At 52.1% G+C, this 12,029-nt stretch overlaps 1 pseudogene; it reads right to left on the bottom strand.

Moving 5' to 3' along the window:
- Positions 1-579: 579 nt before the first annotated feature.
- LOC141583808 (keratin, type II cytoskeletal 8-like) lies at positions 580-10,577 on the bottom strand (annotated as a pseudogene).
- Between the last annotated feature and the right edge of the window lie 1,452 nt (positions 10,578-12,029).

The raw sequence follows: 12,029 nt of genomic DNA, 5'->3' as shown, positions 1-12,029 counted from the left end.
ATGATTACCCATTTTTTCATATATCTGTTGGCCATTTGTATGTCTTTGAGAGACACGTCTATTCAGCTCATTTGCCCATTTTGAAATGAGATTATTTGTTTTTTTTCTGTTGAGTTATTTGAGTTCCTTGTATGTTCTGGATATTAGTCTTTTGTCAGATGAATAGTTTGCAAATATTTTCTCCCGTTCTGCAGGCTGTCTCTTCACTCTGTTGTGGGTTTCCTTTGCTGTGCAGGAGCGTTTTAGTTTGATCTAATTCCATTTGTCTAGTTTTTGCTTTTGATGCCTGTGCATTTGAGGTCGTCTCCATTAAATCTTTGCCCAGATCAATTTCCTGAAGTGTTTCCTCTATGTTTTCTTCTAGTAGTTGTAGTTTTCTTTTCTTTTTTCTTTCTTTTTTTTGGTGGGGGAGGCAGAGCTAGCTGAGGTTTTCTTTTGTAAAAATTGAATTGGTTTGTAGCTGGAGGCATGGGCAAGGGGAGTGCCCCAGGCAGTAAGCTCCCCCCACCCTGTGGGTGGGTTTCAGCGTCCCCCATGGGCTCTGGGGCAGCCGCAGGAGGGGTAGTTTGGGCAGGGCGTTCACTTGGGCAGGACGTCAGCGGACTCAGACACCAGCTTCCCATCGGGGGTCTCCATCTTATTCACAACCATGGCCCTGGTGGAGCTGGTGCGGCTAAAGGAGCTGGAGCCCCCACCAGAGCCAAAGCTGGTCGTAGCTGAGGCCGGGGTTTGTGATGCCCCCATAGCTCGAGCTCAGCGCATGGTGGTCTTCATATACATACTCATGTTCTGCATCCCAGATGCCAGCCGGCTCTCCTTGCCCTCCAGCAGCTTCCTGTAGGTGGTGAGCTCGAAGTCCAGGGCCCGCTTGGCATCCATCAGCTCCTGGTGCTCACGCAGCTGCTGTGCCATGGACTGCTTGGCACTCTGCAGGGCGGCCTCCAGCTCGGACCGCCTGGCATTGGCATCCGTAATGGCCAGCTCCCCACGCTGCTCAGCATCCGTGACGGCGGCTTCAGGGAAGCCCTCTGGCCTTTGAGACCCTCAGTCTCAGCCTGGAGCCGCTTGACATCCTGGTTCATCTCGGAGATCGCAGTCTTTGCACGCGGCAGGTCATCCTGTGCTTCCCAGGCGGCGTCTGCAGCTCCTCGTACTTGACCTGGTGCAGGCTCTCGGCCTCCGCCCGGCTGAGGTTGGTGATGTCCTCGTGCCGCCTTGACCTCAGCGATGACGCTGTCCGTGTCCTGGGAGTGGCTGTTGTCCGTGGACAGCACCACAGCCACGCCTGAGATCAGGCTGCAGCTCGCGGGTCCCCTCGTCACACAGCTGCCTGAGGAGGTCGGCATCGTCATCAGCCCTTCCAGGAGACTCCAGCTCCACCTTGTGCATGGACGTTCCATCTGCCTCCTTCTCGATGAGGGCGAATTCACGCTCATCTCCGTTCGCTGATTGACTTCATCCTCCTACTTGTTCCTGAAGCTCCCCACCAGCGCCTGCCTGCTGCCAAGCGCCGCCTCCAGCCTCAGCTTCCCCGGCCCAGAGTCTCAGCTGTTGCCACTTAGCTCTCTCACGTGTTGTCCGCGTGGCTCTGAGCCGTCTTCTGCTGCGGCTGGAGGCTCCGCTTGGTCTCCAGCGCCTTGTTCCGCTGCTCCAGGAACTGCACCTTGTCCGTGAAGGAGGCGAACTCGTTGCTGAGGGTCTTGATCTGCTGCTTCTCCTGGGTGCGCACAGCCTGGATGCTGGGGTCCACCTCCAGGTTAAGGGGCCTCGGCAGGCTCTGGTTGATCGTGATGGCAGTGATACCGCCCATGCCCATGCTGCTGGTCCCGCCACAGCCTCCACCTAGGCCACCCCGGAAGCTGCTGCTGCCCACTGGGGAGAAGCTGGAGGAGCCGATGCGGGCACCGGGCCCACTTGTGTATGAGCGGCTGCTGAAGGCCCGCGGGCCAGAGATGGACACCTTGTAGGACTTCTGTGTTACCCTGATGGACACGGTGGAGGCTGGAGTGGAGGCAGGCAGGCTGAACCAGGCGGAGATTCAAGAAGGGGAAGAGAAACATGCTTCCAGGTCTCTTCTAGTAGTTTTCTAGTTTGGGGTCTTATATAAACTTAAAACTTATATTTAAGTTTTTCATCAATTTTGATTTAATGTTTTAAATGATGAGAGATAAGAATCTAGTTTCATTTTTCTCCATATAGATATCCAGTTTTCCCCACACTCATTTATTAAGGAGACTGTCCTTTCCCCAAAGGATAGTCTTGGCACCTTTGTTAAAAATCCGTTGACTGTAAATAAGTGAATTTATTTCTGGGTTGTCTATTCTGCTCCTTTGGTCTATGTGACTGTTTTTATGACAGTACCATGCTGTTTTGGTTATTATAGCTTTACAGTAAATTTTGAAGTCAGGTGAAGCTGGAAGTGTGATGCCTCCAGCTTTATCCTTTTTCCTCAGGATTTCTTTGTCTATTCAGAGTCCTTGTTAACCTGCTTTGTTGCTGTTGTTGTTGTTGTTGTTGTTGTTGTTGTTATAGATAGGGTCTCTGCAGACTCCACCCCCCTGCAACCCCCCTCTACCCGATGCTTAAGCAATTTGCCCACCTCCACCTCCCAAGTAGCTGGGTCTACAGGTGCCCAGTGGGGAGCCCAGGTGAGCCACCACACCTGGCTAATTTTTGTATTTTTTGTAGAGGACCCAGTCTTCCATGTCGCCTAGGCTAGTCCTGAAACCCTGGGCTCAAGCAATAAGCCTGCCTCAGCCCCCTAAATTGTGGGGTTACAGGTGTGAGTCACCACACCCAGCCTAACCTGCTATTTTTATTTGGCAATAAATATATTTGGCCCTGTAATATTATAAAACTCTTGGTAAACATTTTCAATGGTTGTGATGTATTTTCAATAAAGCAATGCCGTAGTTTTTTGGTTTTTGATTTTTTTTTTTTAGAGGGGGGTCTCATTCTATCACCCAGGCTGGAGTGCAGTGGTGTGATCATGGTTCACTAAAGCCTTGACCTCCAGGGCTCAAGTGATCCTCCCACCTCAGCCTCCCAAGCAGCTGGGACCACAGGTATGCAACAACACATCCAGCTACTTTTTCTGATTTTTTTTTTTTTTTTGAGACAAGATCTTGCTATATTGGGCAGGCTGGTCTCAAACTCCTGGGCTCAAGTGATATGCCTGCCTCAGCCTCTCAAAGTACTGGGATTTCAGGTGTGAGAAGTAGTCTTGGACATTCGGGTAGTTTCCAGGTTTTTTTCTTTGGTAAATAATACTGTTACGAGCATCTTTGTACAGGATTGTTTCCTATGATTCATATTACCTTGGGGTAGATTTGTAGTCATGGAAATTCTGGACACAGCATATGAGCATTTTAAAATCTCTCAACAATCCCTTGATTCTTACGGCCTGAGTGTCTTTCTGAGATGGCTTTCCGGTGTGGCCGGTCGCTGTTACGGGCTTGTCCTTGCGTCTGTGGGGAGACGTGGGAGTTACAGGAGAAGAGAAGGTGGGCTTGGACTGGTTTCAGTCACACGGCTCTGGGGTTCTTACTGATCACATGGCCTCACCCTCCTGAGCCTCATTTCCCGTCTGTGTGATCGAGGTGACAATACCCTCAAGCGGTTTTGTGAGGACCAAGACCCGCGAATGCGCGGCACACGGCACAGGGCCTGGAGCGCAGTAGGAGCACAGCAATTGTTACCGTGCCAGCATCTAAGGTTGGGACTGGCATAAACGTTTGGCGTCTGGAAGCTGATGCTGCAGAGTGAGACCCTGCCACGCAGGTATATGTGTCCCTACGCTGACCCAGCAGGGCCCCAGGATCCCTCAGACAGATGGGCAGAAAGCAAAAGCCAATAGCAAGGTCTGAGACCACAGAAGGTGAGCAAAGGGCTCTGAGGGCAGGGCAGAGTGGGCAGGTGACTGCCAGGCTGCCTGGGAGAGGGATAAAGGGGACTGGGAAGGAGAGGGAGGGAGAGAGCTTGGTGCGGGGAGGAGGGGCAGATGGGGAAGCTGAAGACCAGAGGCTGAGATCCAAAGGGAAGGGTTGGTTCAGCACTAGGACATAAGGTGAATCCAGCTACTAGGTGGCCAGAGGAATGGGCAGGAATGGGTCCCAGGAAGTTCCAACACCCACTGCCTGGTTCTGTGACTAGCTCACTGTGTGACCCTGAACGAGAGCCTCACGTCGGTGCGCGCTAATCTACCCATTTGCAGAAGTTCCTGGGTGTCCTTCCTTCTCGGACGTCCTCTGGCCTGGCAGTGTCCTGAAGAGACTGATGACAGTCCGGCTGGGCCTCTGCCCAAGTTCAAACCCTCACAACCTAGTTCTCCTGCAGGAGACAGGGGACAAGCGCTGGTGTAGCTGAGTCTCCCGGAGCAATGGGAAACCCTTCAGGAGGATTATTGGGAGAAAATCCAGGGGGAGGAGGCTTGCTTAAAGAGAGTGAGCACAGCCAGAGCACAGCAGGGGTGTGGGGCGGGGAGGGAGGCAGGGGGTGGATAGAGGGAGCAGGGGTGAGAGGAGTGCTGGGGTGGCAGGTGCCCAGTGGGGAGCCCCAAGGCAGGGCGAGGATTGTCTTGGGCTCCCTGCCATTCACAGCGTCCCTTAATGAAGATTAGAAAAGGTCACCTGCTTTGGCTGTTGAAGTCTCATGTTTATACCGCCTGCCTAGAAGCATGAGGTATGGTGTTCAGACCTCACTCATCCCCCTGGCTGGATACCTTTGTGTTTCAGGTCCGGTTCTGTAGAAGCAGACACTGAGAGGGAATTTGGGCCACGTGATATTTATCAGCAGTCAACACCTATGAAAGGAGGGGGAAGCAGGCTTGGGCAGAGGGATTTGACCTGTGCCGCAGCTCAGCAAAATCTCAGCTAAACCCGCGGTGTTCACAGTCGTCCAGCTGCAGAGCTAAGCGGATGGGCCTCTACACTCCTGCCGCCGTCAGGCCCCAGATGCGGGCTACCCAAGAAACGGCATAACCTCAGCAGAGGCAGGCTCTGCAGGAGCCGAGAGCTGGGTCTGTCTGATGACCTCTCTCCCTGCAGGTAAGCAGCAGGTCCTTCCTTGAAGGGGGACTCTGGGCTGCACATCTCCATGCCCATCACATTTTAAGCAGTGAACTACTTGCTCAACTGTACATGGCAGCCCTGTAAGAGAGAAACTTTAGCGGATGTGAAGCTGTGCCTTGGACAGATGCTTTGATAAATGTGGGTAGGGAAAATAAAAGTCACTGTGTTTGTACTAAAGGAGTCCCCGTTAGGAGGGTCAGATTCTCTCGGTCCACTGCTTCCTGATTTTCTGGCCCGGCAGTTTTGAAATGTCTGGCTTGTCATATCTCACCCCTTCCCTCCCCTCCCGCTGTGCTAGCTCCTGGGCCTGGCAGGATGCTTTCTGCTGGATGAAGCTGCCACGTGTTTCTTTAGTTCTGTTTAAAGCAAAGAGCTTCCTCTCCCTTCTTTTCCTATTTCTGTGAGATTTGGCCAGGAGGCCTTGAAATCAGGAGTAAGGAGGCAGCCCGAAAGTTCTGGAACCTGAGTCCTCAAGAGGAGAGTGCATCCGGCTTCAAGGCCTTCAGTGCCCTGCTAGTGCCCTTAGCTTGAAATCCAGTCCCTCGGCCTGGCATGAAGTGCCTGATGAGTTGGACTGCTTGCCCCCAGCTGGGCACAGAGTGGGGGTCAGTAAGTAAGAATGAGGAAAAATGCTTCTTCCTGGTTATAGTGATAATAAATAGTTAATAATAAAAGGATGCATGTTTCTCTAGTCTCCACCAAACCATGGGCATGCAGAGGGGCTCAGTAGCAGCAATAAACTACAGTTCCTTGGCTCATCTGCTCACACCAAACCTCGCGCGGTGACTCACACCGGTAATCCCAGCACTTTGGGAGGCCAAGGTGGGCAGATCACACGAGGTCAAGAGTTCGAGACCAGCCTAGCCAACATGGTGAAACCCTGTCTCTACCAAAAACATGAAAATTAGCCGGGCAGTGGCACACACTCGTAGTACCAGCCACTTGCAAGGCTGAGGCAGGAGAATTGCTTGAACCCGGGACGCAGAGGTTGCAGTAAGCCGAGATGGCGCCATTGCACTCCAGCCTGGCTACAGAGCGAGACTCCTTCTCAAACAAACAAAAATTCTCAACTGTGTCCTCAAAGTCGACTTCAAACAATTTCTAGGAGATAAGCGGTAAAGAATAATGAGTTAAGAGCCGGAGCTCTGGACTCACCACTGAAAGGAACCAGGAATCCTTGGAGAAAGGTTGATTTGAGAGCGGGAGGCAGATAACTTACAAGATGAACCTGAAAACTTGTGCCAGAAAGTAAAGAAGTGCTCAGTAAATGATGGGGCCATAACAGAAAGAAACGGAAGCCACCCTAAGGGGCTTACAATGGCCAAATCTGGGATGATTTGGGCATCATAATAAATAATAATAGTGGCCGGGCGCGGTGGCTCACGCCTGTAACCCCAGCACTTTGGGAGGCCGAGGCAGGCGGATCATGAGGTCAAGAGATCGAGACCATCCTGGCCAACATGGTGAAACCCTGTCCCTACGAAAATACAAAAATTAGCTGGGCGTGGTGGTGCACACCTGTAGTCCCAGCTATTCAGGAGGCTGAGGCAGGAGAATTGCTTGAACCCGGGAGGCAGAGGCTGCCGTGAGCCGAGATTGTGCCACCGCACTCCAGCCTGGCACCTGGCGACGGAGTGAGACTCTGTCACCAAAAATAAATAAATAAAAATAGTAACAGACTATAACTCATTGGATGAAATAGAACTTACCAAGCCCACACTAACATCATTAAGTGGATAAGTAAATAGGACAAGGGAAAATTCTTCCTTACAGGGTAATAAATGTAGATGGAATGGAGGAGTTGGAAAATTGCCAATGGATGCTAAAACCGGTGGGCGAAGATGTGAAGAGAACCGTGGTCTACGCATTTACAGAGTCTCAAAAGGATTTTCCCGCAAGATACTTACAGATGACAAAGAGAAAAGCAGTCACTTGAAGGTGAAGAAAATTGGTGGACACGACCTTAAGCGATCAGAGTTACCACCACCAATAATAAGACAAATTGACATCAGGTGCCTCCCGACATCATGCACTGAGAAAGACGCAGCATCACATATGCGGTATCTGCTGCCAAAACCACATCGTCCGCGTCCAGTCACGAGGAGAGCACTTGACGCAGGCCCTGACGGAGAGGCGTTCGGTAAAACGACTGGCCTGCGATCTTCCCAACTGCCGAGATCATGAAAGTCAAGGAGAGACTGGGGAAATGTCGCCGAATTAAGGAGACCAAGAAAAAGAAAAAAACCAAACTTTAAAGGACGTTGCAATTCATGGACTTAAATTTGAATATGGAGTGCAAATTAAACAACAGCATTGTATTGACGTTAAGTTTCTTCTTCTTGTTTTTTTTATTTTTATTTTTATTTTTGAGTCAGGGTCTCCCTCTGTCACCCAGGCTGCAGTTCAGTGTCATCATCAAAGCTCACTGCAGCTTCCACCTCCCCAACTCAAGTGATCCTCCCGCCTCAACCTCCAGAGTAGCTGGGACTTCAGGTGCCTGCCACCACCCCCAGCCAATTGCTTGTAGTGATGGGATTTTGCTATGTTGCCCAGGCTGGTCTTGAACTCCTGAGCACAAATGATCTGTCCACCTTGCCTCTCAAAGTGTTGGGACTACAAGTGTGAGCCACTGCACCTGGCCAGTGATAAATTTCTTCATTTCAGAAATTGTAGGCTGGGCGCGGTGGCTCAAGCCTGTAATCCCAGCACTTTGGGAGGCCGAGGCGGGTGGATCACGAGGTCGAGAGATCGAGACCATCCTGGCCAACATGGTGAAACCCTGTCTCTACTAAAAATACAAAAAATTAGCTGGGCATGGTGGCACGTGCCTGTAATCCCAGCTCCTCAGGAGGCTGAGGCAGGAGAATTGCCTGAACCCAGGAGGCGGAGGTTGCGGTGAGCCGAGATCGCGCCATTGCACTCCAGCCTGGGTAACAAGAGCGAAACTCCATCTCAAAAAAAAAAAAAAAAAAAAAAGAAATTGTACTATGGTTAGATAAGAGAATTTCCTTGTTCTTAGGAAATATACACTTGAAGAATTTAAAGGTGAAGGGATAATATATCTGCAACTTATGCAACTAGTAGAAAAAAATCAATATGCATATATAAAAATAGCGAGACAATAATAAAGCGATTGAGGTAAAATAAACAATCTGGTGAATCTGGGTAAAATGGACAGGAATGTTTTGTACTCTTTTCTCTAAATTTAAAATTATACAAAAATAAAAGTTTACAAAAACCAAAAAAGGAATATGAGAAAGCCTGCCTCTTCTAGATGACCCGGGTGGGGGGGGCCCTGCAAGGGCGGGGCTCGGGAGGCAGCCAGAGGATGGGGGCTCTTGTAGGCCTGGAATTCTGTTTGCTATTCTGGCTTCCAGCTGCTCCTCAGCTTGGTTCTATGATTTGAAGTCCTGGGAATGAGGCTTTTCCAGCTGAGCCTGAGCAGACAAAGCTGTCAGCAGCAACACTGTCAGGTCTAAGGGTACAGCCATCACCCCGGCTGTGAGCCTACTGTGGGGGAAGAACCTGGCTAGGTGCCTTTTCATGTTATCAAACCCTGGTGCAGGCACGTTAGATATCTTTTTTTTTTTTGGGGTAGAGACAGGGTCTTGCTTTGTCATCCAGGCTGGTCTCGAACTCCTGAGCTCAAGCGACCCACCCACCTGGGCCTTCCAAAGTGCTGGGATTACAAGCGTGAGCCACCGCGCCTGGCCGGAATCTTGTTTAAGTTTTAGAGTAACCTGCTTAAATATGAAGGCTCATCATTTCTGCTTTCCAGATGAGGTAACTGAGCCTCAGTGAGGTGAGGCTGATGCTCTTCCAGGGATCATCCGCCCCCGCAACCCCCACTAAGTTCCACTCCTCGGACAGGCTGGGGCTTCCTGCTCTGAGTGTCGGAACATGCTGCTCCTTTGCCAGCACACAGCCACCACCGCGTCTCTGACTATTGATGTTCTGGCCCAGCCAAGCCTGAAGTTGGGGTCTCACGCCTCTGAATCCCAGGTTCTCATGGATAATTAAACACCAGCTGGGCTGAAATCAAGCTCTGCCTTACTGCGAACAAGTCATTTTCCACCTGAATTAAAACCAACCCCACGGGGGAGAGGATGCTAGAAACGTGTTTTGAAGCTGTTTTGAGAGACAGCTGCCATAATGGAATAAAACCAAACAAGCTAGAAAAGAGGGTGAGGGCTGGGAGATGGTTTTGCCTTTCCTTCCCTGTCCGTGACATCATTCTATTGGTTCCCCTCTGGGCCCTGCTTCGCCCCCAAGTTATTGGGCCTCGGTTTTCTCATTTGTAAAATGGGACAGTAAGGCAATAGCCGGAGTTCTGCTCCAAGGTGTGTGTCCGACTCGCTTATGAAACCTGAAATTGATGCAGGCTCCCTGGCCCCACCCAGTCAGTGGACCAAGCTGTGATGTGACTTTTTTTTTTTTTTTTTTTAACAAAGTCCTGCTTCTGGTCGGCGCCCTTTGTGCTGTTTGAGCACCTCCAGATGGCCTCTGTGGCCTTCCATCGCTGCAGGCCTCCACCCTCTGACCAGTGCGCGGGTGTCAGTGGATTCCCAGGACTCACCGAGGCACCTTCCCCATGCCCGCCAGGTCCCGGGCCACCTCCCGAAAGGCCACTCTGCACCTCTTTGCTGTCTTTCAAGAATCCTAACCAGCACTCAGCTTCTGGCAACTGATAATGCCTGGAAACTCAGAGTCACACTCTTGTGGCTGCAAATTAGTCAATCTGAAAGCTCCTCGCCAACTCAGAAGAGCTGTGTGAGCAGGAAGAAACCTTAGTTTTCTACAACTGGTGTCCCTGGGACAAACTGAAAAACAGACTCTGTATCACATCCTGAAGGCTGAAGGCCACACCCTCAGCCCCAGTGGAGGACTCTGGGGCAAGGACGTTTCCCAGAGTCAGAGGCGAGGAGCCTCCATCTGAGGCCCACACCCCCAGCCCGCATGAGCTCTGTACTTCCTCCTCAGCGGGCACTTGCTTCTCCCTTCTTCCTCCTCCTGTTTCTGCCCCAGGCCCTGGCCCTTCACTGCCAGCCCCACACTCTGGGGAGGAAAGACCCTAATTAGCAGGTGGGGCTCTGGAAAGTTAACTGATCTCTCTGAGCCTCAGGTTCCTGATCTGCTGAATAGTACTGTAATATACCAGAACGAACTTCAATGCCTCACACTGCTGTTGGGAAGATTCCATGATACAGAAGGCCCGAGAAGTGCTTACAACACAGCCTGATGCAGCCCCGCCCTAGAAGGCCATTCGCAGTATTGGAACGCCCGTCCTGCCTCGCAGGTGAACCCTTTCCCGTTAAACAAGACCCAGCTCCCCCCCTGTGGGAGGACTTCTCAGGCCAGGCTCCTCTGATGCCTGCGCTGGGCACATTTCCCTTCCCAGGCTGCCCCCCTCACCGGACTGGCAGGGCGCGAGCCTTGTTCATTTCCATGCTCCCAGGCAGGAATGCTGGGAAAATGCTGGCAGGCGTGCTTCGGGGGGGCTTGTTCCATTCTGGAACAGGGCAGGCGGGGTGGACGGTGGGCGCCCAGCACAGTGGACCTGTGTCTATGGCCACCTCGAGGGACCCTGCACCAGCAACTGTGAACCATCATGGCCAGGGGCTGGAACATCCCACTGCAACCATGGGGTGGGTGGTGGCCTGACAGTCATGGGCAGCATCATGGCAGTGCCCCCACTGAGCTCTAAATGGCCGACTCATGAATGCCCTTCTGGCCATAAGCTGGCAGCAGGTTGAGGGTCACTCCCGCAGGACAGAGGCTCCCCTGCAGAAGGGAGAAGCGGGTGTTCCTTGCCCTACCCCTTGGACCAGTGGCAATGCTGTCTCCAAATGAAATTCATGGCAAGGGCCTCCCGGCTCTTCGTATGTCACCAAAGAGCTTTCAGACCCTCCTTCTCTCCCTCGTCTTCCCAGCCCCCTCCCCTCCTCAGAAGGCTCTAAGCTCTCCCTTCAGAGTCTTCCTGGGTAACGAATTACAATCTTAGGACTGTCAGAGTGCAGCCCCGCCCTCCAGCCTGCTGTCCGCCTCACCTCTGAAGGCTCTTCCACGTCTTCTCTTCCAGCCCCTGAGAACTTGGCTGAACCTCCTTCAAAATGGTGTTTATTCGGCCAGGCGCAGGGGCTGGCGCCTGTAATCCCAGCACTTTGGGAAGCTGAGGCGGGAGGATCACTTGAGGCCAGGAGTTTGAGACCAGTCTGGCCAACATGGCGAAACCCCGTCTCTACTAAAAATATAAAAATTAGCCAGGCATGGTGGTGCGTGCCTGGAATCCCAGCTAGTCGGGAGGCGGAGGCAGGGAGAATTGCTTGAACCCAGGAGGCGGAGTTTGCAGTGAGCTGAGATTGTGCCACTGCACCCCAGCCTGGGTGATAGAGCCAGACTCTGTCTCAAAAAAAGAAAGGAAAGGAAAGGAAGGAGAGTGGACGGGACGGGAGGGGAGGGGACGGGAGGGGACGGGAGGGGAGGGGACGGGAGGGGAGGGGAGGGGAGAGGAAAAGTTTATTTGCTTTCCATCTTGCCTGCATTTTGTCCATTTGTCCATCCATTTATTGACCAGGGAAGGCTGAAGAGGTGGCGTTTGATAAGAGGGCCGAGGGATGAGGAATAGTTAGCTGGGCCAAGGCAGGGTCCGGGATGGGGCGGGAAGAAGCTTCCAGGCGGAGGGGAGATCGTGTGCGAAGGACCCGGGTGGAAGAGAGTGAGGCAGAATGGAGGACTTGAGAGAAGGTCCAGGAAGCAGTACCAGCAGCTGAGGGAGGCACAGTGTGAGCTGCAGTTTTGAAGAGTAGGCTGGGACCCAATTACGCAGGGTCTGTAGGCCATGTAAGGGCAATGGCCATTGTCCTGAGAATAATGGGAAATCATGGCAAGGTGACAGCAGGATGTGGATGTGACCACATGTGGGTCTGAAAATGTCACTCTGCTGTGTACAGAGCAGACAGG

The sequence above is a fragment of the Saimiri boliviensis genome, chromosome 2 (genome assembly GCF_048565385.1).
Source record: "Saimiri boliviensis isolate mSaiBol1 chromosome 2, mSaiBol1.pri, whole genome shotgun sequence".
In the NCBI taxonomy this organism is placed as follows: domain Eukaryota; kingdom Metazoa; phylum Chordata; class Mammalia; order Primates; family Cebidae; genus Saimiri; species Saimiri boliviensis.
This window is presented reverse-complemented; position numbering and strand designations above follow the sequence as displayed.